Source organism: Dermacentor silvarum, chromosome 6 (assembly GCF_013339745.2).
Source record: "Dermacentor silvarum isolate Dsil-2018 chromosome 6, BIME_Dsil_1.4, whole genome shotgun sequence".
NCBI lineage: Eukaryota > Metazoa > Arthropoda > Arachnida > Ixodida > Ixodidae > Dermacentor > Dermacentor silvarum.
In genome coordinates this window covers 91,587,427-91,610,767 of record NC_051159.1, presented here as the reverse complement: position 1 = coordinate 91,610,767, position 23,341 = coordinate 91,587,427, and the positions used below count along the sequence as shown (strand labels likewise).

At 45.1% G+C, this 23,341-nt stretch overlaps 1 long non-coding RNA gene across 1 annotated transcript; it reads right to left on the bottom strand.

Annotated features, from left to right (window-relative positions):
* Positions 1 to 3,013: 3,013 nt before the first annotated feature.
* Positions 3,014 to 21,768, bottom strand: LOC119455105 (uncharacterized). The gene is made up of 3 exons (XR_005192782.2): positions 21,593 to 21,768; positions 3,611 to 3,730; positions 3,014 to 3,093 (listed from the first exon to the last, which is right to left on the bottom strand). It is a non-coding gene; the product is annotated as an uncharacterized LOC119455105 (long non-coding RNA).
* Between the last annotated feature and the right edge of the window lie 1,573 nt (positions 21,769 to 23,341).

Sequence of the window (23,341 nt, the reverse complement as noted above, 5' to 3'; positions counted from 1 at the left end):
TAATGAACTTAAATACAGACACGTCACCTTTATAAAATTTTCTTTCTGGAAATAAAGCAGGCATAAAGCTTTTTCATGCGAAAGAATAATTAAGTCATCACTCACCTTTTTCGTATTCATCAAGCCAACGTTTACCATGATTAGTCAATGGCTTCGCACATGACCCTGAACATCTTGAGTGTACAGGCTACTAATTAAAGTGAGCATTTGGCATGTGCCTGTTTACCATTGCCCCTACTCACACTATTGTTATTTGTACTACTAATTAAGAATCCGAAAAGCACGAATCAAGGATTCCTGCAAATACTAGGCAGAAAGGCCATCTCTAATATATTTTGCAATAATCAACATGCAAATAGTAAGCATGTAATATTCCCACTTGTATAAGCTGAATTTGCACCAGCCGTGGTTGCTCAGTGCCTATGGTGTTGTGCTGCTGAGCGCGAGGTCGCGGGAACGAATCCCGGCCATGGCGGCCGCATTTCGATGAGGGCGAAATGCGAGAACACCCGTGTACTTAGATTTAGGTGCACGTTAAAGAACCCCAGGTGGTCCAAATTTCCGGAGTCCCCCATTACGGCGTGCCTCATTATCAGATCGTGGTTTTGGCACGTAAAACCCCATAATTTTATTAGGCAGATTTTGTGTTGCACATAATGCACATAACTATATTGCACTCAATTTTTACGGTTGCGTCTGAATGTTTATATTGAAACAACGTAGCATCCGGAAGCTTAATGTTTCTCGGAGTGCATCCCACAAATTTTTGTTCCCCTTCCAAAACGTCGAGCTTCAACTCGATACAAGGCTGACAAAGCTATATTAATACTAATTTCTCCTACGGCCCTCAACTCTCCCCTGTAGTGCTTGGAGTACGTGATGTGTTGTGTAGCGTCCGCTTTCATTTCCTTTTTCTCTTTCCTTTCCAAGTGGGTGGGTGTGATGTGCCTTTCAGGAGGCAGTTACTAGCCTCTTTCTCTTTCACTGTATGTTCGTGTGTGGCTTATTTAAGTTTGCAATAATAATAATGGCAGCAGAATTGCCCATAAAACCTCTACAGGTTGCATTCATCTCTTCTCTCATCAAGAGCAGAATTTCTTTAATAAAGCAAACCTGTCCGTACCTATTTAAATATGATTTGAGAGTTCGCATATCTGCTTGGTCGCTATTTTGCCGAGTTTATTGAAGTTTACTGTTTTACTATTTCCAGGATCGGCGCGCCTTGCATGCAGTGTCATAGCAAAGGGGGCCTATTTCGGAGGCAGTAAATGCGCGGTCACACGGTGAGGCTTCTAACACGTTTAATTATGGTACTTTCTTGGTGCGCATGAGATTGATGCATAATTTATACCTTGCGGAATATTTGTTCGTGCCCGAGGCAGCCGATGCTGTGCACTTACCTCAAAGCTGGCACTGTTTATGCTTACTTGAGAGGGGAAAACCTTGAGAGCGCATCACACGAAGATGAGTGTTCCTTTAGGAACACTCATTCTCTTGACAACAGATATGGCACCATATCTGTGCTATCTGTGTGTAGATATGAACATTCTCTTGACAACAGATATGGCACCAGTTGGTCATACGTTCAAATAAAAACATTATAAATTCCGGACTTCCTTCAGGTCCTGATTCTATGATAGCATAAATGAAGCACTGCAGTCAATCGGAGCTCTGCGGGATAATAACTCAACAACAAATCAAGTCCTCTTCCAGTTTCACAGCATCTAGCCCTTAAGAACGATAATAAAGCTACCTTCTTAGACATATATATTTGCTTGTTGTACAAAAACTTCAAGCCTATCTCTATCTTGCAATCGTAAACGGGTTATAGTGAAGTACTATAACCCGTTATAGTACATTTATATTAAATAAGCACCTTTATATTAAATAAGTATACCGACATTAATCATTACACTTTAAGCGAAATAAGACAACATTTTATTGATGCGCATTTCCTCTGACTATTTGTTTTTGTTTTCCTGTGTTTCAACCACTAGTATTCCTAGTGTAATCAAACGGTTATTTGTTATCCTTGTTTTGCTTTACTTATATTAGTGTGTAACTTTCACTGTTGTATAATGAGAGTATCTTGTAAAAACATATCGTTTCTTATCCTTTTGTTCTGCTTTTCCTTTCTTTTTTTTTAATCGATAGCTTTGTCATCATTGTCTGCTTTACTGTCATATGCTCACTATTGTGTAATTACTATAGTACTTTGTAAATATTCAATTTTTTTGTTATCCTTTATAATATGTATGTGTTTTTTTTTTACGTTCCTTTGTTAACAACGAAATGTGACATGTCGAAACTACTGCCACATCATGGTTGCTAGGGCCTCGTCAAGCTGTTTGAACCAGCTTTTTGCCCTAGCATCCATTTCCAATGTGTATTTTTGGAAAAAAATAAAAATGATTTGATTTTTACTACCATGCACATGCTAACGTTATGCGTAGTTGTCGTTGCAGAAGCAGAAAACACCAACGTCTGCTGTTCACAAATGTTAATATTGTTTACTTCTTTCGATATGGGTGTGGTCCTCATTGTTCTTTTATTTTTAGCTTGTGCGCCATTTTTCTGATGTATTATGGATAGCGTGTTTCGACTCCAAGGAACAATTTTCACAATCGTTTAACGCGAAAAAGTCGTAAATGTGAAGCAACTGATCAAAATATACTATATTTCTTTTTTACTTCCACCTGTGCACAACTTTCCGTATTCTTTTTATGTTAAGAAGGGACTATGTTATTTACATAGGTGCATCGTAACGAATATGTTTAGCTTATATCTTGCAAAACATTTCAGAAATGTCAAGGTCGAGAAATTCAACGCAATAAGAGGGAGTTCATTCTTCTATCCTTCCATAAAACGTTTTCAATCTGCGATCTCTGTCATGCAGCATTATTAGCGGTCGTCTCACTCAGCAGTCAATGGCTCAGTACGAGGCGTCTCTAAAATTGAATGAGTTCCCAGAGAACGCTTGACTACCGTTTGGTTTTGATACGGTAAAAATGTACCACATCTCTACTCTTTTTATTTGCGCACTAAGCTTTTAAAACTGCAGTTCATTTGGTGTCGATGGCAGATCCCCGGAAGCTGCAAAATAGAAATGAAAAAAATAAAATGCATATCAATTCACTTAGGCACTGTTGCAGCAGAAAATACAAAACCGGCACACTAAATGCAAGCAAATTCATATGCACGAATGGTTGCTAGGAACCGTAATACATAGTGCAAGTCAAGGTGGCTATCTATTGTCACACAGTTCCTCGTTATGAAAAATTCTTGAATTCCGCCTTTGTTTCACGCTGCACATGCACACAGCAAAATGACAAGGACAACTCAGCAGCCGTACATTGTACATATCGAAGATATGTACAGTGTATAGGTTTGTCCGATATTTGAAGTGTGTAGATATAAAATTGATCACCTTGTTAGTATTATCTTCGAACAAAGGAAGAAATGACATGGATGACAAAGAAGCTCAGACATACAGCACTGACTTTCACTTATTTTATCCTTGCTGCATGGAAGTTTGTTATTCTCTATCAATGTAATATTCACATTTCTATTATTCTTATTCACTGCAAATAACCACCTACGACTTGCTTACCTCGCTGGCAGACCTTCGCGAACTCCATTGTAGGAGCAGATCAGTGTAAACATTGTGAGTGCGTAAGAGCAGCACATCCCTCGGCCGATTGCGCTGTCTTTGGAGCATTCTGCAATTATTCTGCAAGAGGATATAAATAGGAACCATGAAAAATACCTTCAAAGGTCCTAAGACTAATTGAATTCCCTCATAAAAAACACTGTGCTTCACCAGAAAAAAACATCGGAACATAAGAACAAATATCCTTGAAGTGCCTGATAAGTAGGCGGAATGCCCCTTATGTACAGGTTGAGAAGTTCAGCCCACCTTCGAAAAAATTATTCCAGAAACACAGGAGGAGACCTGCAGTCGTTTGCAATTCCCACGTGAGCTAAGGAAGCGATACTGTTGCCTCAGATGCATAGTTATTAACCTAATAGTGATAAAGCGTAGTGTACTAGGGTATTTTGGTGATCTAGGGGGTGAAAATTATGTTGTTATCATAATACATGCACTCATTTGTACACAATGGTTCATACGCTAGAGCATATCCTGTCAAACTGCACGAAGAGCTTGCAATAGCGAACCTGCTTTTGTGCCAAGCATGACAATGTATTGTAAACAACTATGCTAGCCAAATCAATACCTGGTCATTCAAAATAGTTTAGGCGAAGGATACTCTTGTTAATTCGGCCTCGAGCTTACCACGGAAGCCTGAACACAAAATCTTGCTAAATAAGAAACGGAATAAACAAAAGAATAAAACAAGAAGAAACGAAAAGGTTGAAAAAGAAAAAAAAAGATTAATACAAAGTGCCAGGGTGCGTGTACTATCCATAATAAAAGAGGAATATTGCTTGACACGCACTACACTTCTAAGAAGCATGACTCAAGTCTCTACAAAAATGCTTCATTCCTCGTGTTGGCCGCGGACGCCACTAGCACTCAAAAATAATTGTATCAAAGTTGGCGAAAATAATAATATAACCAGTCAGCAGTACATCGGCGTGGCGTAAAAGCCATACAATCTTTGCATCAAAAGCTCATCTGGCTGTCGTACCAATTCAAGAATCACCAGTCACTCAGCAGCAATAAACAATTCGGGCAGATATGCCCGAACAAAAGAAAAACACAGAGTATTGTGGTATTGAAAAGAAACGACAACGAACATAAAAAGAAAATATTGGTTTCAGTTGCACGGCTGACTGCCATTTGGGTGCCTGTCCTTTGTTTGGCGCTGGCGTCTCGTCATCCATAATTCACCTTCGAGCACGAGCCTCCTTCGTGCTCTATTCTACGGTGAGGCACTAAAAATACCGGGTCCGAACTGAAGCGCACCTCCGGCAACGAAAACTGCTATAGGCCGACGATCGTTTGCCGCAAGACCCAGGGCCCCGCTTACGGCCCACACAATCTTCGCCTCCGTCATCACACGTAATGCACTGAAAATCTATTTTTCCTGAATCCTAGTCCCCGCAGACTGATGGGCCCTTCAGCCTTGGTGCTAGATGCGCTGCGAGCAGCGCGCGGTTCGTCTTTAATGCGAACCGCAGTTCCACCAACTATACTGCGCACGCTACGCTTCGACCTGTCAGTTTGCCTCTAAAACAGCACATATATCAGAAAGCTGCTACGAAATTGATGCAACATATGAAAGTGGCCCTCGCTTTCCAATGCATCATCTTCAGCTGTTGCTCGCTTGCAGCAGAACTGTCAGTCAAGGATCTGCGTCACTCGTTCAAGCGAATAGCCTGATATAAATTTTTGAAAGCCCGTTACTAAAGCACGTGCACTTTAATGAATCGTCCATAAATATTGTTTAAATTGACCATCTCACATATTTACCTAGAATAGTGAACCTTGGCACTGGACATACATTTGTTGAGTTGGTTTTGCTGCCTTGCACGAGAGCCTTCCTGCTGAGATTGTCATGCTCACTAAATAATAATATGCCAGTAATTATATATATATATATATATATATATATATATATATATATATATATCGTGCTAGGTGAAATAAATGAAAAGGGCGAGGCTCTAGCACGTGTAAAACAGATACGGCCGATACAACAAGAATGACCGTTTATATGTGAGAAAATTGACCCGACGAAGTCAACGAATCTTTCCGGAAGATAAACAAAATAATCACTGAAACAGGGGCTTGAACAAAAACTACATTAGTTTAGAATTAAACGAGCGAAGTCATAGATAAATGAACGAAAAAGCAACAAAATGCAGTGTAAGGTACTTTAGCAACGGTAGCAGCCTGTAGCAATTGTTTATCCATGATTCAACTTCCAAGATTTTCAACATCTTGTTTCCTTCATACCTCTGCTCCAAGCAATAATAATAATAATAATGATAAAGAAACAGATGAGACAAACTTTTGTCTGTCCAGAATATTTGGAAAGACCAAGGTTCTCACATGTGGGCTATATTTTATTTTTCGTTAGGGCTGCCAAATATTTTTAGCACTTTATGTTGAAGTTGTTGCAGCAGTCCCAGTTGAACAAAGGACGAGGAAAGCAAACAGCACGAGCGCTGTCCTGTGTCATTTCCTTGTCCTTCGTTCAACTTTGAGCGCTCAACAAGCTTCAACATGAATGCTTATCAACTTGCTCAGTTTTCTATCCTAATCTTCGGCCGGATGCTTCATACCATGGCACAAAGGTGCGCGTGCCCCTCGACTGGGGACATGTATTCTTGCATAAGGAAAGGTCGCGTTAGTAAAAGTTACTGAGAAGATGGCCTCGTCGTTGTGGATGGAACAGTTTCTAAGAACTAATGTCTCGTAAAAGACCTTGAACGAAGCAATATGTTGATCTTGCTTAGGTTCTGCCAAGGTAATGAATAACCCTCCTTCATTGACAATGAGCTATTAGAATGTATTGGTTCAGAGATTTTTCCCAGGGCAAGGAATCCCCCCGTGAGGTTGTACCTTAAGTACAATTTTTGAGTGCCTTATGTACCGCTTCGTGTTCACGCGACCTCGCGTTTCGATATCTCCCAAACTGGTCGTCATAGCAGAAAACTCTTTTTGTAAAGAATTGCCATCATATACACCAACAATATAGATTTAGGAATAGGAGAATTTATCTTATCAACACTCTTACCTAAATATTTTACATATTACAAACAAATCCTAACCACACATAAAATTTTGCATTTCTTTCTGTGAAAAAAAAGGTTCCAATTTTCGTTAAAAAAACGCGAATTTTCCCTTACTAATAATGAGTGCTTTGGTCATACAAAGAAAACTTCGAGCTTCGGATAGTTAAATCATGAGCGAGGAATACTTAGTCTAGGGATTGATTTTTTGTGCCACTTTCATGATCAGAAATTATCTGCCTATGGTTGCAATTTCGCAATGCTTGCACAAGACATATTCCTAAAGCGTAAATTCCTAGTTTAAAAGCGACTGCAAATCAAAGCAAATCACTTCCATTGGTTGCAGCTGCTCAAAAAAAGAAAAAAAGAAAGGCAGTGCTGTCATTGCGTCATTAGCACAACGTATCTTAATGGTCAATACAATGTAGAAGCTCCCACTTCTGAATAACGAGCGGTTTTTCATTCAAGCAAAACGACGCGTCGAGCTTCATTAGCCTAGCTTGCAAGAACCCCAGCGGCCGTAACAACACCGATTAAGGTCCACAACAGCAGCGCGCGGCTATGCATTCGTTCCCATTTGTCTCGCGCCTGGTCGTTTTTCTACTCGGCGGCTTCATTGGTGTGCTTGGTTTATGCGTTTCTTCCTCGCTTAGCGGAAGGATTGTGGCGTCAGCTGAGAGGACCTCGAGAGCCCGCCATTTGCAAGGCAGGCCCGTTGCGCCACCCAGGGCTCCCTGAGGGCCCAATTGCTGAATCTCCCAGCAATTAGCAGCGCCTAAAACCACACGTCTCTGCCACGAGGACGTAAATCGCGAAAAACATTCTCCGGCCAGCCTGTGTCTCATCGAGTGTGCAACGGACACACCGCAGACGAACGTTCTACCCTCTTCGTTTCACACTCTCTCTACTCCTCCTCCTCCTCCTCGACGCATTCATAGTGTCTCAGTAATGATCTTTTCAGTGCTCAATCCTCCACGAGAGAAACGCTGCACGCCCCCTAAATTAAGGAACAAGCAGAGCACTTCTCTTTCATTCGAAACTCTTCTTTTTAACAGCTTCCGGCATTCTTTCTTGCTCGTTAGCTTCGTGTTTAAGAATTTTCACGCTTTCTTCCTTGCTGCCCTAAAGCGCCATGTTCTGCAAACAGATCTGGGCTTTCCCAAACCTCGCTGCCTCAGGGAGCTTCACTTCCCTCTTGCACCACCAAGGAATTTGCAGACGCAGACTGCACCGTGCGTGACAGCGAGCTTGCATCTTCGTGCTAATCGCGTTTCCCACCGCCGCACCCACCTTCCTATAGAGAGGCGCTAGGACGGTGAGGAGGAATGGAGTGCATGCCATTGCCGAGTGTGTGTACACGGTGAACAAGGCTGCGCGTAAGTTTACGTCTCCGGTCTTCGCGTGTGCGCCTGTGCACATGCAAACTCGTGGCTTACGCAGTTCACCCACCACATGCCGAAAGACCCCATCTGGAACTTCGGTTCTCTCGAAGAGGGCGACCACCGCTAAGGTCGTAGCGCTGCTAATCGTGTGCCACGCTGCGTTATTACGTAAGGCGCCCGGGATCTAATTAATTTAGACGGTTGAAAGTGGTTGTATCAGAGACGCCTCCCCCCTCCCCTCCTTTGCAAGTCAACCCAACTACCAGGCTACAAGCAGCAACCCTCCTCCCACCTTCTCCCTTGCGATGCCCGACCACATCCCGCCCCCATTCTTTTCGCACAGCCCTTGTCTCCAACAACCACGCGAGCATCCCTTTTGTGGGAGAGCAACGGGAGGTGGCGTGCATGCTTTCGCGTCCGCCGTTGAGGTGCAGGTGTTGTTTCGCACTGCCGTTGCTATACGCTATGGGATAAACAGATGGGAGACGTGATTAAGGCGGGGTTAATGAAGAATTGTGGTTACTCATGCGGAAAGCAAAGCTCCTTGCACAGATGAAAGATGATGGTAGCGCTCTTTCTGCTCATTGCAGTGGGCAAGGGCTGCTCAAGGCAAAAGACTCTCGGTGCATGGGCGTGTGTACACTGAGCACACTACGTTCTTGGCTCACTCATCTCATCTCAACGCACTAGCAGGTGTTACGTAGTACAAGTAAAAAACACTGTGCTCCCGTACACTAGTTCGTAATGGCGGGAAAAGCAATGTTGAGGAAATTTCGATTCTTTTTATAGTTTACCAAACCTTAACGCTACTACGGCGCTTAGAAACTCAAGCTATGTCGCGCTACGGCATTTAAACTTGTGCTACTCCTGTACGCCCTGCGCGTGTCTATAATGGTTGCTTCATCACAAAAGCACCAAACGAAGTTCTTGTCATCCGTCCGATTTTGTAGCATTTCTACTGGTCAGAATATGAAATTGTGTGAAAGTGCTGATATTGGTAATACTTCACCATCACGGTGAAATTTCACCGAGAATTGTGTGGTTCAGTTTGCTCCCAGGAAGTTGGTCTATACAACTGTAAGAATAATCTAATGCATTGAGCCACTGTCATTCACAGTGGGCACGCACTCGGGAATTTCCTGTTTTAGTTCTTGTAAATTCCATCATCTTGTTCTGGAACAAGATGATGGCTGTTTAAACGCTGTCGCTGTTCTCTCACAATTTTCAGAGACACCTGCTCCTAATTTTAATCCATCGCATTGCTATCAAGGAGTGTTATTAGTTTTTGACGAAACTGTGCAAAACTACTTCTGTCTCCGAATGTTTTTGCCTTGGGTAAAAGCCAAGCTATGAAAATGCATTTTCAGCTAGACCTCAAGCACTTTTTCTGCACTCTGAATAAGTATAAGTATGATATCCAATTAGGTCTTATTCGAGTGAGCGTTTTCTAAAAGAAAGAGCAGGTTATTCGATAAGTGAGTGCTTGTGAGTGTTGTCACATCTTTATTGTTTGCTTGAGCGATAGCACCATGCGAAATGTGAGTGATTAAAATTTATTGTTAAGCACTACATGGCCTAGAGATTGAATGAAATTTAACAATAGTAATATAAATTTGCAATTGGATTTAAGGCCTAGTAGATTAACAAATGCGTAAAAAGCTTTGCTGAGCCCCTAATAAAATGCGAGGGCAGGAACAACTTCAAATAAAATGCGCAGTTTCCACGCGTGCAGTTGTAGCTTTATTAGTATGTCATCAATGCTTTATTAGTGTGTCAGCAAATGCTCGACAACCAATGAGCGCGTTTAAGTAAAAACATGCATTCTTTGTAAAAAGTCAGTCTTTTTTCACGTTATCTTCGATATATTCGTGTGTGGTACTTTAGTGAAAGGAGTCTAAAGCAAATAACTAAAAACCCTCAAACTATGCACAAGGCATTATTTGTACCTGTCTGTGTACTTATGGCTTGTTTCTACTTCATGCCAAAAAATAAAGCCCGTTGGTTTCCTGTGCATTCCTAATATTGCCGATTAAATGTCCTTTCTACGTAATGTTCACGTAAAATGGAGCAACAGTATCATTTCCTTTTTTGTACCTTCAACATTCTAATGACAGTATCTTGATCCAGCACTTTTCTTTCGATAAGCCAGTATCTCGTTTCGCACTGTTTTCATCGGTATCGCGCATGAGGTAAGCAAAGGACATTTCTGGAGAGCCACTCATTGAACTTCATTATCTTGAATGGTTTGTAGACCCCGTTTAATGTACAATGTGTAACTAAGTATTTCAGCAAAAGAAGTTGCATTCCTCCGGATACGATAACATTACTAACATTGTTTCGATAACAGTGCTTCGGTTGGCTAGTTAAGCAGTGATATTCATGAGCTGAAATAAAAAGTGAAGGTGAACTTAAATGTATATACAATTCATTGTCATGTATTCAGTTACAAATCTTTTCTGCTACGTTCAAGGTACTGCAGCGTTCGTTCAAGAAAAAAAGGGGGAGGGGTACTGAGTAGAGACCTAGGAACCACAGTACTGTTGAGCCACGTTATATTCCTTGAACTCTTTCCGCGTCCGCTCATGGATACCAACGACGCAAAACGCTGACGTCAAGTCCTCTCTGCATCAGCCTGGATTGTCCTTGGGCGTTGCAATTTCAGGCTTCAATCGTATGAACCATGAATGACTTTTTCAAAAGAAGACAATCGGGAGTACGAGAGAGTGACAGATTGAGGAAGTTGTAGCAAATAAGAGAGAGGGAGAGGGGATCTAGTGAAGCGCGGTGGCAAGTTCAACGACGCCCCTTCTATACAGAAAATCGACGGGGAACTCGGACACCAACCGATGAATCTCGAAGATGTGGCTGCGCCTCGTCTCTCGAAGCGCACCCACAAAATTTCGGCTACGTCGCACGGGATTTCTAAAATACGGATAAAAATAAAATCTGGAAAGCAGGAAATGCAAGAAGGCTGGATAATGTCGAATAGAGGGAGCTTTTAATACTGACGGGGAAGGAGAAATGGTGAGCAGAACGAAAACCTCGGAAGGAGCTAGAGCAAAGAATTGGCTCGGTTGCGTCGAGAATGAAGTGAAACCGATTTACATAGGGATGGCAGGAAAGGAAGACACAAAGATGCGAGCTATAATATAAAAGAAGCATGAAGAATTGGCCGAACTCCTCATTAAGGAATCCAATTAAAGCAAGGCCAAATTATCTCCTGTACGCTAAGTTCTCATGATGATAATGAGCTTTCAAAATACTACCCGTATTTTGTGTATCAATCTGATTGGCCAGTGACTGTGAGCTCAGACACGACATCGCCTTGTCGGCCAGCTAGACACACACGTCTTGCTTGCACCCTCAAACTATTCCCTATAAACCTGATTTCTGTTTCCCCTGGCACGCTTTTCGCCTGGTCTCCCCTAGATTCAAGCGATGAGGCGATAAGGACGGCGTGTGGTGAAGCGGACAGCGTCACCGGCGTATTTCGTGGAAACATGGAGCAAAGGCGACAACGTCACAAAGGATCAGTGGGGCCTAATTGTTCAAAGGAGCCGGTAAAAAGAGCAGTGTTGGCAGCGCTGCTATGAAGGAACCGTGGTGATTGCTTGAGGCACTCAGCTTCTGAAACCGATGAGCTCCCCTTTGTTCGCATCGCACCGCTTCAGCCATTAAAATAGTAGACGCTTTCATTACCTGATTTCACTGTCTATTTTGCTGTTTTTCTTTCGAAACAATTGACAGACTTGTGGGTAGCCACGAACTAATTACAGCTGGGATGCAGATACGGAAACAAAAACTTCGATGGAAAATTTATATTGTATCAGAGGTTCATTTTCTTAACAGAATAGTTTTTTTTAGGGGCGAAGCTCCTTATAGCGGCACCCGTTCGTCCCCGTCGTAGTAGGTAGCCACGTCTAGTTTTATGAATTGCTCAATAGATGGCGTTGTGTGTCCGTATATGTATGTATACCCATATATACATATATATGTATACGTATAGTATAACCGGAAGCCGACTTCCGCGTCCGGTTCCACTTCCGGTTCCGCTTCTGTTTCCACTTCCTGTTCCGCTTCCGGTTCCGGAAGCCAGCTTCCGGCTTCCGGAGAACGCTTCCGGCGTTTTATGAAAAAAAAATTCCGAAAGTTGTGTCCGTAGCGAGGAATCGAACCAGGGACCCCTCGCTTCCGAACGCGCGGCGCTAACCACTACGCCACGAAGCGCACATAGACACACGCACCACGATGGCAACAAATACCCAACATTAACGAAAGGCCGCGTTTCTAGCGCATTTCTAACGCGTTTGTGCTAGCGCGTTACGGACCGTGTAAGAAGCTGGTGTAAGACGCTGTGGCCTCTCCGCCTTACCTTCAACGCGTTTCGAACGCGCTGCCCAAGGCGGTGGCAAGTCAAGTTCAAGTCGAGGAGCGTTTATGAATACGGGGGGGGGGGGGGGGTATACTCTCTCAGCAGTCATGTGATGGCGTCGGCAAACGCGGTGCACGTTCCGGCATGTGTAAATGGCTGCGTAAGACGCTGTGGCCGCTCCTCCTTACTAGAGAGTACTGCACGTTTCTAACGCGTTTGTGCTAGCGTCCCCTTAAGCGGGAGATCCGATGATTCCCTCCGGAGCTTCGCCCACTCTTCATCATTCACCCCGTGGATATGCTGTGATTTTTTTCTGCCCCCTCGTATACCAGCCTCATACCGGCTTTTTTCAGTACCGAGCAACAGCAACAATTTCATACGTATAGAATCATTCACCTTCGATTTCGTGATGATAGATTAAAAGATATTTTTAATTTTTCAATTCCCTTGCGCTTACAAGTCTACAATGTCAGTGCGAATAACCTAACAAATATATTGACAGAAGAATTATTGTGATTGCCAGTGCAAATGAGGTGGCTCTGAAAGATATCTTATGTCTTCCCTTACTATAAACTACGGCTCCACTGGCAGTTAGACATGGTGGGGAACAGTTGCCCACAATACTATATTCGTAAACACGCCGTTGAAGGATTTTATATAAGAAATTGCCGCGTATCTGCGTGCTTCGCTGCAAATGTCGTCGAAACACTCTTCTGCCGGCCGTACTACATGAGTGCTGGTCTGAGCCGCGGCCACCCGTGATGCTGTTCTCGTACCATTCCCGCCCTGGCATGATAAATGCAATGGAGGTTTGTTTGAACAGATTTCGTTTTACCGCATTATTTCATCAAGCGGCCATTTATGTTTTGCCCTGCGTCAGACAGCCCTTCCTTTATGTTGAATCGGCCGCATCTGGCTGGCATTGATAAAATTGAGGAGGCGCTGTGTGAGACATGGACGCCATCTGGCAATACATCGGGAAACTTACAAAGGGCTTGTGCAAAGGGTTTCCTTCCTCCATGGCAGAGGGCGCTCGTCGGCGCGCAGTCGTAGGGAGCCTACATGCAACGGCGTTGCATGTAGGCTCCCTACGCAGTCGGGGAACGTCGTTCGTCGGTGCGCATAGCATGGCATTTTCAGCGCAGCTTAAGAAACTAGGGTCTTTAGAGTTACGTATCTATGTATTTTCTATTAAAGGAACACACCTCCTAATACTTACCTAGTGATGTTGCGCCTCAGATATGCGTAATATTTACTTTGTGATCGATAACGTTCACAAGTATGAACAGCCGTACCAGTTTAAGTAGTGTGGGCGGTAAGCAAGTGGTCCAACTTTGGCCGGGTGGCTGAATCGGGTGACAGACAGACAAACAGACAGACAGACAGACCAAGTTTTCAGCGTTTAAGTTCCCCAAGAAAGACTATCGTCTTTAAAATCACAGCATATCCACGAAGTGAATGATGATGAGTGGGCGAAGCACCGGGAGATCATTCGGGTAAAGCACAGCTACGGACGAGAGATAAAGAGAGCGCGCGTCGGGAACGAACGCCCTTGTGCACCGCAGCGCCCCTAGCTGTGGACGAGAAAGAAAGAGAGCGCGCGTCGGGAATGAGAGAAAGAGAACGCGCGTCGGGAACGAGCGCCCTTGTGCACCGCAGCGCACCTAGCTACGGACGAGAGAGAAAAACGCCGGAAGCGTTCTCCGGAAGCCGGAAGCTGGCTTCCAGAAGCGGAACCGGAAGTGGAAACGGAAGCGGAACCGGAAGAGGAAGTCGGCTTCCGGTTATACTGTACATATACATATATATATGTATATATGCGTATACATACATCTCCATGCCAACCAGAGCTGCGGACTTACGCCATCTAGTGAACACTTCATAAAACTACAGGTGGCTATAGCAGTGAGAACAGTGTCCATCATTCTCTGGAATGTCGCAGGTGCAGAACACAAGCCGAAAGGGAGCACTTTGAATTCATACAGGCCATCCGGTGTAACAAAGGCCGTTTTCTCGCGATCGCGTTCATCAACTTCAATCTGCCAGTATCCGCTTTTCAAGTCTATAGATGAAAAATACTTGGCGCGTCGCAGTCTGTCGAGTGAATCATCGATGCGGGGCAGTGGATAGACGTCTTTTTTAGTCACGCTGTTTAGCCGCCTGTAGTCAACGCAGAAACGTAGTGTTCCGTCCTTCTTCTTCACGAGGACGACCGGCGATGACCAGGGACTTTTGGAAGGCTGTATAAACATCCTCCTGAAGCATCTCTTCGACTTGCGTATGTATCGCGTCCCGTTCTTTGGCCGAAACTCGATAAGGCTGTTGTTTTATGGGCGAGACGTCGGTATATGTAATGATTCGGTGTTTCGTGATGGGCGTCTGACGCACCTTAGAGGACGAGGCGAAACATTCTTGGAATTGAAGCAGCAATTCATGCAGCGCTATTTGTTGTTCCTCCGGTAGAGGTGAATTAATGTTTACTTTGCCTAGTGTTGCCGTCGCAGCCCCCGGTGTCGATTGGAGAGCATTGTCCAGTGATGCAGACGTAAAACATTCAGCAGTCTCTGTTATGGGGTAGGCGAGAGCGATGGCAGTGCGACGAAAAAGGTGACGGTGCTCATTACTAAAATTCGTCACAAGCAGCGGCTCACGATCGAGTAACCAGCCCCTGTGTCCAATAACGCACTGACTTCATGGTGACCGTCGAGCACCACAGGTATATCCAAAGACAGTCGGCTTCCGAGTTCAGTTGTTGTCGTCGAATCACTGCCGGTACCTGGTCGCGTCGCTGGGAGGCCTTGCTCGCGTAGATTATCAGCGGCCTCGCCCCCGAAGGTCGCTGTCTTTAGTTTTCCCGTCCAGGGCTTGGCCAACGCCCCTGCGCCGCCACTAGGGAGCTCCGGGAATTTGGGGAAAATCGTCTCGGCGACGGTGACCGTGACTGCCGTCGCAAGGGCAGTGGCATGCGCTGTTGAGACAGGTATTCCTCAATGGCTCTTGGTCTGTCGCCGAATCTTGGCCTTGGAGAGTCGACGGCAAAACCCTGAAGTCCAAGGCGGCGATACGGACATTCACGGTATACATGTCCGGCTTCGCCACAGTGATAGCACAGCGGTCGCCTGTCCGGTGTGCGCCAGACGTCCGATTTTCTTTGAAGTGGTTGGCGGTTCTCCAAGTGCTGGATCGGTTGCACTGATGTAAGTGTATCGTGAGCCGTGGGGCGGACGAAGCGCGGAGAAGCAGGAATATACCGGCTCGCAGCTTCCGCGTATGATGCGCGACGAAGCTCCGTCAGCACAGGTGCTGTGACCTCCCTGGCAAGCGGGACTTGCAGAGCATGCTGCACCTCGTTCCTGATGAGGCTGGATATGGATCCCGCAGGAGGTTGAGGCGGGCAGTGTATTCTTTGCAGCTCGTCGCGTACCACTGATTGGATGAGGTCACAGAGGGAGTCGATGTTGATGCTACCTCCAGCAGCTCCGATCTGATCCATCGATGACGCGACGCTGATTTGCCGGTCATACACTGCTGACCGCTGCTGAAGCACTTTTTCCATTGTCTTGGCTTCCGTTAAGAACTCGGCCACAGTCGTCGGGGGACTCCGAACAAGGCCAGCGAAAAGCTGCTCCTTAACCCCTCGCATTAAGTGCCGGAGCTTCCTATCTTCTGCCATGTCCTTGTCAGCTCGACGAAAGAGGCGCGTCATGTCCTCAACGTACATCATCACACTTTCGTTGGGCATTTGGACGCGCGACTGAATGGCCCGCTCGGCGCGTTCACAGCGATCAGCATTGGCGTAACTTGCCCGCAGATGACGACAAAAGTCGCTCCACGACGAGAAGGGTTCGCGGTTCTCGTACCAGGTGCGAGCGCCATCCTCCAGGCTAAAGTATACATTCTTCAGCTTGTTCGCATCGGTCCACCCATTGAAATCAGCGACGCGTTCGAACTGAGCCAACCAGTCTTCGACGTCCTCAAGGATGGAACCATGGAATACTTTTGGTACTTTCTGTAGCGTATAGTGAGCAGCAGTAGTAGTGCCTTCCATACCCCTTTGGTACGTAGCTGACGTAGTGTCGGGAAGAGGTCCAAGCTCAGGGGGCAATCCTCAGACTTTTCGGCTGGCCCGGTGAACAGGTGTTGTCACTGTAGGCACAGGGCTACCAGGAGGCGTGTAGGACATTTGCTGGGACTACCCCGCACCTCCACAAGTTTGTCACGTGCAACAGAAGGCCTTCAGAGCAAGAAGTACTGCACCGGCAGAGACGAGTACTAGCCAGGAAGATGGCTGACCCCAAAAACGAAAAACCTCTTCTTCTCTCCTTGCCTCAATACTGGCTCGCGCTCGCCGCAGCTCGAGACCTCGTCGCAATACGGAGGAAGGACAGGCCCACGCCCTAAGGAGCTTCGCCCCTAAAAATCGCCGCTTATCCACGAAGTGAATGATGACGAGTGGGCGAAGCACCGGGGGGGGGGGGGGGAATCATTCGAGTAACCGTGAATCCCCCGTACATTGCCCACTTGAACATGCAAATGAGTGACAACACATGTGTACAGTATATAGAATGTTGTTTTATTGGTCGTACATGGTATTGAGGTGCGGACTTCGTTTTCCCTTCATTAAGACTGCCATACCTATATATATATATATATATATATATATATATATATATATATATATACAGCGCTTATAGGGAGGGGCAAGGCTCGGCCCTACGGTGCTTCCCTCCTATAAAAAGCCGCCGGATCCCACGCCCTGTAGGAATTGATGTTATGCAAAGCAATGTGCGGGGAGCCTACCATGCTAACGAAACGACCAGAGAGCACCAACACGTAGGCGGATATTTCATAACCTACATGACACGCATGTCATGACATTCATGTCATCAGTTCTCAGGAGTCCCTTTAGCTACACCTAAGAGAACTGAGGGCGAAAGTCTTAGTCATACTCATGAATGACTTCTACCACCATTCTTTAGTGTTTCCTTCGCTCAGTAGCGACGTCGGAACCCATTTCAGTGGTTTTTGAGTCTTAATGTTTTTCACTGAGCCATTGTCATTTTTGCTCAGTCACGGTCATCACTATGACTTCTACCAACAACCTTAGCCTTTTCCTTCACCTAGTACCTTATTTGAACCAATTCCAGTGGTATTTGAGTGTTAATATTTTTTCGCTGAGTCATTGTCGTTTTTGCTTAGTCCTTCTCATGACTACGATTTCTACCGTCATCCTTTAGTGTTTCCTTCACTTAGTACCCACGTCAGAAGCCATTTCAGTGGTTTTTGACGAACAGAAGGTCTTCAGAGCAAGAAGTACTGCAACGGCAGATTTCTTGCGTGTCATGTAGGGCTTGTCATGCCCTACATGACACGCATGTCATGACATTTATGTCATGACCTATCACTTATGCTCGTCATACACTCCTGTTGTACTATACTAGTTTTGGTACCCACCAAGTTAACGAAGCGACCATGAGATCACCAAGACATAGGCGGCTGTTTCATGACCTACATGACACGCATGTCATGACATTCATGTGATGACATATCATTTATGTTCGTCATATACTCTTCATAGTATGCCAATTTTGGTACATACCAATTTAATGAAACGACCATGAGAGCACGAAGTCGTAGGTGGCTAGATAAATAGATAGATACTGTCAAAGTAGCGAATGTTCGCCAAGAAATGCTTCGCATTTAACATGCCTCTCCCTTGCTTTGGCTCTAAGCGTTTGATAACTTGTTGGGGGCGCCCCACTCTGGAGTTGTGTTTTTAGGGGCGAAGAACCTTAGGGCCGAGCCTTGTCCCTCGTCGTCCTCCAGTGTCCGTAGCTCTGGTTTGCATCGAGACCGCTAGGGGCGCTGCGGTGCACAAGGGTTATATAAGTGCTGTATATACTGTACACATGTGCAGTATATATATATATATATATATATATATAATGTCACGAGCGGCGATCCTGTGGTCGGTGCTTGAACGATGACGACGACGACGGGTGGTTTTTCTGGTGTGCACGCGCTCCCCTGAACGATTGCTGCAGCGTTGTGCGCCTTACCCTGTAAATATATCCCTTGTATATATATTCTCCCCGTAACATCTATATATATATATATATATATATATATATATATATATATATATATATGAGTGTTTATTGGACGGCACTTAAAGCAGCACAAGGGCGACAGTCGGAGGAAACGGAGCAGCCGCAAAGATAGGTTGGGCTTGCCTGGCGACAACTTGAGACAACTTGAGGGCGCTGGTGATATTCGGGCATGACTTCGGCAATTTCCTGTTCAATCACTCGGTGGAGGGGAGGCGGGAGTGTGGTTGATCGCTGTTCCACATGCTGCGGGTGAGCAAAGGGCAGCAGAGAGAGCTGGCGTGCAATTTCTTCGCGCACAAATGTCTTCATTACTGCCAGCAAGGTGGTGTGGTCAGAAACGGTTGACAAGCCAGCGAAATCTGCGTCCCGTGCTGGTGGCCGACGGGTCAAAGACCGCTGCCGGCGTAGCTCCTCATAACTTTGGCACAGAGTTATGAGCTCTGCCACCGTGCGAGGATTTTTGGCGAGGAGCATTGTGAAGGCGTCGTCGTCGATGCCTTTCATGACATTTTTGATCTTATCCAACTCGGACATGGTCGCGTTGGTTTTCTTGCACAAGTCCAGAATGTCCTCTATGTAACTAGTGAAAGATTCCCCGGCCTGCTGAGCTCGTTCGCGCAAACGCTGTTCTGCTTGCAGTTTGCGAACAGCAGGGCGGCCAAACACGTCGATAATGGCAGTCTTGAAAGTGTACCAGGTCGGGAAATCGGATTCGTGGTTGTTGTACCACAGACTTGCTACTCCCGCCAGGTAAAAGACCAAGTTTCTCAATTTTATTACCTCGTCCCATTTGTTGGGTACACTCACGCGCTCGTAGATAGCGAGCCAGTCCTCCGCGTTGGTGCCATCGGCGCCAGTGAAGATAGGAGGGTCGCTTTGACGAGGGACACCGGGACTGGCGGGTGATGCGGGAGGAGGCGTTTGCTGGGAGGCGCCTTGCAGCATAGCTCCAGGGGCATCGAAGGGGTTTCGGAGCGGTTTTGAGGGTACAGCACCTCCGCCAATTTATAAGGGTGTTTATTGAACTGCACTTAAAGCAGAGCAAGGGCGACAGTCCAAAAAGCGCAGCACGAACTCTCAGCACGAGCGGCGCTCGAGAGCCGAAGAAAACAACCCACTAGAAGGCGCTGGAGCGGACGACCCACTTCAGAGTTCCAACGCTTCGCTACAATATATATATATATATATATATATATATATATATATATATATATATATATGGGGATTCAAGGTTACCTCAATGATCCCCCGGTGCTTCGCCCACTCATCATCTTTCATGTCGTGGATATGCGGTGAATTTTTTTTATAAAGCGCTGTAATTTAGGTTTCTCTACTATCAGGGGCCCTGAAAATCTGGATTTATTTTAGCTCCATTTTTTCACGAAATGGAGAGCCTTGTTATTTGCAAGCGTTGGACGCAGGGCAGTAATATATTCAGGGAAATGTAAACTGCACGGAGGACTTATTTACCATCGACTGCTGTTTCAGTAAATTTCATGTCGCAATATTTAAATAGTGTGAAATTTTGCAAAGACGGCTGCGTGCAAAACTAAGTGCCTTCGGCTCGTTAATCTCTGTATTATTGCTCAGTGAACAATTTGCGAAACTATAACTGAGAGAGAAAGAGAAATTGGGGGGAAAGAGATCGCTGCCATCACCAGTTCATCTACATTGACGTCACGAAAGAAGTGTCACTAATTCTCTCCCCTTAACAAATATTAACTATTGTTCTAATCCCGCCACCTTATCTAATACCCCCGTTTGGGGTCTTTAAGGAAATAAAGAAATGCCAGGCTGAGTGCTTGGCTACGTTGAGCTGGGGAATGGAATGGCGACCAGAAACTAGCTTCCGTAGGCGACAGTAAACACCACAGCTTTCACTTCTAAAGAATGAAAAAATAAAACAAAAACAGTTATATATCCTGAATATATATCCTGAATACAGATAATGTAATATAACATTATTATATAACATATATTATAATATTGTCGATATCTATATTTAATAATGTTTTTGCCATTACGTGAAAGTAACTGCTCCGATTAGTTATCTTGTCTTACTGACAATCTCCATGACTTTCGTTTATTTAACGCGCGCAAAAAAGCTGCTTGTGATATCTTTTAGATCGTACTACGGATTAAGGTACTCATTCATGGAGCTCGTTTGTTCAATCGTTAAGGCCTGGTGTTTCCCAAGGAAGTGCTTGTCAGAAGTGCCTACAAATAATTATTGGAAGGCTTTCAGCTTGCTGTTTACCTTTAATTTGAGCATTCCACACCTTTCAGGTTGCATATTGAGGCTTTTTTTATTAAGATGTTTTGTTTTGCTTAAGATCTTTAGCGAGCAAAGAAGCTAGGAATGTCATATAGATTAAGAAAGAAAAATCCTAGATTGTGTGCATTTCGAAACTGTATGCAGCGCGGGTATTTTATATTAAAATGCTCTATTGTCAACTAAGAAGTTAAGAATTGGGTGCTTTCTTTATTCCCCTTAGTCTGCTCGCCGTAACAAAAATTTTGCTACACATGCAGATGAACCCGTTCCAACGCATAAACTTTCGAAAAACAGCGGAAAATAGCCAAAGAAAGACCAGAACTGACGCAACTGAGGCTGGCACTTTTGCCAATCGGACTAGGGACCAGAGACCACCTGGTCTGCGGAAGAAAGCTCTAGCCACGAGCTTAGATCAATGCAAGCTTACCAGTACTAAGCAGTTTTTTTTTTCTTGGAAAGCCTACACATAACGCGCTCGTTGCAGATACTGTATTCACACAGCCTAGCATAAGCTTAAGGTTGACACGCTTAACTCATTCTTGAAACCTGCCGTGCAAACATTCTCCATGTCGACACTTACCCACGATGGACAACAGTCAAATTGCGGCGACGGCAGTAGGAGAAAGCACAAGGTCAGCTTATCCCAGTCGTATGGATTCAATCATCAACGATGCAGACGTGCGCGTAGACAGAACAAACCGTAGTGCAGTGTCAGTGTTAAGATCAGTTGTCCTGGCTGTAGCCCGGCACTCACCATGCCCTATCCGGTGTCGTAGCCGTAGCCCTCGCCCGCATGATGGATACGGCGAGCGAGTGCACTCGAGTGAACGATGATGAGCTTGGCCGGAATCACCCGGAAAGTCGGAGACCATCCCGGATAGCTGCACATTCGGCACGCGCGCGTGTAAACGCGGGGTCGCTAGGAGCAGTCGCTACCGCCACCGCCTGCCGAAGGGAAAAGCCGAGGAACGCAGCGGCGGGCTAGGACCACGCTCGGTTCCCGACGTGCCCGCTAGGAGGGGCGCGCCCATCGACCCGCTCGAGGGAGTACCGTCGAGTTCCAGTGCGTTGACGTCGCTTACGGAGCTGGCGTCTAACTCGTAAATGCGCCGTGGGCCTGCCGCTGCCAGCCACGGGCACTTTGGCCACCAACGGCCTTTTCTCTCTTCTTTTCGTTTTATGTCCCCCTCCTCTTCCCCGAGGCGCCTATTTGTGCTCCCTAATGAGGTGCAAAAAGTAGGGCCTCTTCTCTTCCACAACAGCACTAGGGCATTTCGTGCCAATGTGATGCCCACAGGCGGCAGACGCAGCTGCCTTCGGCTCAGTAAGTCTCCTGTTGAAGCGAAAGCAACATAAGAGAAACTTTGTTATTTATTTCATTTTATTTAGAAAGACCTCACGGGCCTACGAAGAGGCATAGGGTGAGGGCGGCCTATGTTAAAATTCAATCGGTAAAAAGATATCGATGCTACAAGTAATCAAACAAACATGCAAAGTTATAAGGCATAAAAATTATTTGAAATAAAATGTTTTTTGCTCGATCCCAGGATTCAAGCATACAACGCGCCTGTAATATTTCAGGTGCTTGGTAGCAAGACATATTTAAATGGATTACACTGATTAATTTTGTCACGACCGCATTGGCAGCACCCTCAAACAGGTAATTTGTTCTCAGTCAATGTAAAACAGAAAGCAAGTGGTAATTTTATGTCACCAGAAAGACGTGGCGTTCGACTCATTGTAAAATTTTATCATTAAGGCTTTGAAGTCGTCCACCTGTCCTGCTGCTAATTCTCCTCATTTGTGTTACCTTGGAAATTGTAGAAAAGCTATTCTGTTGAGCTAACATTATGTTCCGTACATTCTTTTCTACAGTAAGATCGAAGCACCATAAACCGGATAAAGAAGTTTATGGCTTACATGAAGCCCCACAACAAACACCCACATCGTGTGGGTAAAGAACTTAACTGAAACTAACTAAGATGAAGACTTGATTTGTTTATTTTGGAAATGACAGGACAGAGATAAATAAATAACTTTGTTCAGCAAAAATTTGGTTAAGGGGGCCGTAGGGTGGGTGCGCAGTCCAGGACTCCATTAGCCACAAAACAGGAAGTACGTAGAAACACTTGCGGGGTGTTGTGGCTGTATGAACCAATAAACTGATTGGTCTAAACAAAGATAGTTCCTTTTTTCTGCAAATGCGCTCGCAAGATGCACGACGTGTCGTTTTACTTCATTGTAGAGTCCTAAAAGCACTCCTCGTGTTCAGGCCAACTAGCGCTGTTCAGGGTGTCGCTACCTCTTGAATTTTCCTAGCACTTTATTCACTGTTTTATTTTTCCATTGTGTGCGCTGGTGGGCAAAAATGAAAACTATTGTAATTCTTTTAGGTGTACATTATCTGTAACGCAAACATTTTTATTAAGGTGGAAACTAAAAGACATTTGAACATAGTCGGCAACTGCATACTCCATTTGCCATTGACTACAATGCATGAGCA